The sequence below is a fragment of the Priapulus caudatus genome, unplaced genomic scaffold (assembly GCF_000485595.1).
Source record: "Priapulus caudatus unplaced genomic scaffold, Priapulus_caudatus-5.0.1 Scaffold286, whole genome shotgun sequence".
In the NCBI taxonomy this organism is placed as follows: domain Eukaryota; kingdom Metazoa; phylum Priapulida; class Priapulimorpha; order Priapulimorphida; family Priapulidae; genus Priapulus; species Priapulus caudatus.
Genome location: NW_014577347.1, coordinates 259,569 through 262,940, shown reverse-complemented (window position 1 = coordinate 262,940; position 3,372 = coordinate 259,569).

Sequence of the window (3,372 nt, the reverse complement as noted above, 5' to 3'; positions counted from 1 at the left end):
GTGTGTGTGTGTGTGTGTGTATATATATATACACATATATATATATATACCCAGCAGTATCGCCGCGAACGCGCCCTGAGAAAGCGAGCTTTCACTGACAATGTCAGTTACAAAGCACAACAGGTGTGGTATAATGGGAATCAATACCACCCCTTGCTCTCGCAAAACTTTTAATTGTGGCCAGCCCACACACACGCCGCCCGTCCGTCTTACCTTCAGACCGCTCGTTCGTTCGGCTGCTGCAAGGCGAAATCAATCGAAGCCATTTTCAAGGTGTGTGTGTGTGTGTGTGTGTGTATATATATAGCCTGCCTGCCTGCCTGCCACCAGCAGCATGCGTGCACTGCCAGAAGGTAACGGCGCTAGGATTGCATTATCGTCAAATTACTCGAGGCGAGCGGGGCTCATTAGCCGTACACAATGGCCACCAGATGTGGTCCGCAAAGATTTCCGATTCGTCTCCTCGTGGAAAAATATTTCAAATCTCGGGAGCTGCTGCGCCAAGGAAAGCAAAACTTCTTGTTGGCCAAAGAGGAAAAACATCGAGACTTTCCTCGCGCGTGTGTGTCTGGCCATCACGGGATGATAAGGGAAGGTATATACGGCACACAGGTTAAATGACGGCATCGCATGATGAGTTCGCTACATGTTTTTCTGCTGTCGCACGCGGCGACATGAAAAGTCGATGAAGGTAGCGGGAGAAAGGCGAAGCAACATATGGCGCAGCAACGAACACATCTCACCGAACAGTGTCACTTCTTTAAGCGGAAAGTGAGTTTTTTTTACGCCCGAGTGTTCTGTCTCACCGAATGTTATTATCAACTACAGCGTAGACGCATTAAATCGAGATGTTATATCTTTTTTTTCTTTTTTCTGTTTATATCTTAAACATTTTTTGGAACTAAAACAATGTTTGACTTGATCAAAACGCGACTTATGGTAAATAGAAAACAGAATTTCCACAGAAATAAAAAACCTTGCTAATTATTCTTGAATTCGCATGTGTTATAAGTCCCTGCGCAATCGCCACTAACGATTTACTTCATTATACATACAGATTTATTGACAAGACCATCGTATAAATAATATAGAAAACGATAGGTTTCATGAATCAATATGCAAACGTTCTTAAATATGTTATGCATCCTTATGTATTATTTACAATCATCAGTGAAGATCCGTATATCATTATATAGTTAGAGGGACGCTTGATCGACCGAGTGAAGTTGTGATCGATCTAACGACAGATCTACACACACACACTGCGTGAGCGTATGCGTGTGCGTACACGTGCGTGCGTGAGTGTGTTTGTGCGTGCGTACGCGTGCGTGCGTTTGCGTGCGAGGGTCTGCACGCATGTGCGTGTAGGAGAATCACATCAAGTGTTCTAAAGCTGGTGGCACACGAGCGTATTTTTTCGCCCGATCGCGGCGAATTTTAAAATCGCTCAAAAAATTCGCCCGTGTGCCCGTTCACGTCGACGACGATTTCGTACGCCCGTACGACGCCCGTACGAATCGCCCGTATCAAAGATGTTAGATATTTTCGGCCGATTATTTACGCCGGCGGATCGATCCACTGACAAATTCGCTCGTCTGCCCGTGTCCGGCGTATTTTGTCGAGCGATCGATTTTTTAAACCAATCGGACGTGTTGTTGATATCATGTGACGTTAAAATGACGCGCGCGGTGCGGTGCAGTGCGATAATTTGTGCTGTGCGTACGCTCTCAAATTCGCTACGTGTGCGCCTTCGTGATCGGGCGTATAAATTCGCTGGCGATTTTAATCGTCGCGATCGGGCAAACAAATACGCTCGTGTGTTCTCAGCTTAATACGTGCTGGCAGGTCGAACAAGACCTGCGTTTCCTAGGCAGCACGTTGGGAGCGCGACACTCACCTACTCACCACTACACACGGTATACCGCATATCATACCTTCACGACACGACCATGTCTCAATCTCAGTTACATTATATCAGGAGTGAATAACAATAGATTATAATAGACTATATAGAAGAATATATATATATATATATATAGTAGAATTATGATCGAATAATAACAATCTGTTATTATTCACTCATGATTATATCATCAGAGCTAACCCGCTAGACTGGTACTCGCTCCCACCTCGATTACTCGATGGGTGAACCTAATGGTTCTTATACTAACCCTCGATGGGGTGGGACCGGGGGTAATCCGATAGGTGGGACCGGGTACCAGTCTACTAACCCGCGTGCAACCGTCACAAGTACAACATCCGGCGGGAGTGTATCTCAGACTTCACGTAGATGATGATGTGAATATTAGGTATACGATATAGCATGATGCGGGTACACTCCAGGCAAGCTGTAACCTTTCTACTATACACACACACACACGCCGGTCCATGGCTTGCAGCGCCAAGTCAGCTTTTTGCGCGAATTTAATGAGCCCACCATCTCGCCAAGAATCGAAAATCATTACAGGTCAAACACGAGCTCCAATTGAGACCCAATTATCTCAGCAAAGCGAAAGATGTACGGAATAGGTCACCGCTAGCGTGTGAAACCCTCATACTCGCGAACATAATTAGGAAGAGAACAGTTACTGTGTACGGAGGCAGCAGGCAGCGCCCTCTATTTCACATCTCATACCCTCTCTTTGACGCTGGAGAAATCTGTCTCAAAGCCTATTCATATTTTATATATTTACTGTTTATATTCGCTTTGTATATTTATTACGAGCGCACGCAGTACTGCATTCGGCACTGGACAACACAGCTAGCGGAGCAGTGGAGAGAAAGCCGCATTTTATACGTGGTAGAAATCCATATCTCGCTTACGACCATGCTCGGCGTCACGCTTGCATCACCGTTTTCGCCGCTAAAATAACAAATTAACCGGAGCAGCAAATTTATGCAGCGAACTAATCACTACGGCAATCGATACGCACCTGAGCGGAGAGAGCGCTTTCGTGGCGTGACTCGAGCATGCGTCAATAGTTAAAGCTTGGTAACTTTGTGATTTGGCTATATACACATCAATAATAACACTCTTGAATGCCGCAGTTAAACTTTTCGGCTGCTCGCCGCCACAGGGTTTCCCGCCACATACATATATATATATACATATATATATATATATATATATGTGTGTGCGCGTATATATATATATATGTGTGTGTATATATATATACACATATATATATATATATACACCAGCAAGTATCGCCGCGAACGCGCCTGAGAAAGCGAGCTTTCAACTGACAATGTCAGTTACAAAGCACAACAGGTGTGGTATACAATGGGAATCAATACCACCCCTTGCTCTCGCAAAACTTTTAATTGTGGCCAGCCACACACACGACCGCCCGTCCTGCTTTACCTTCAGAC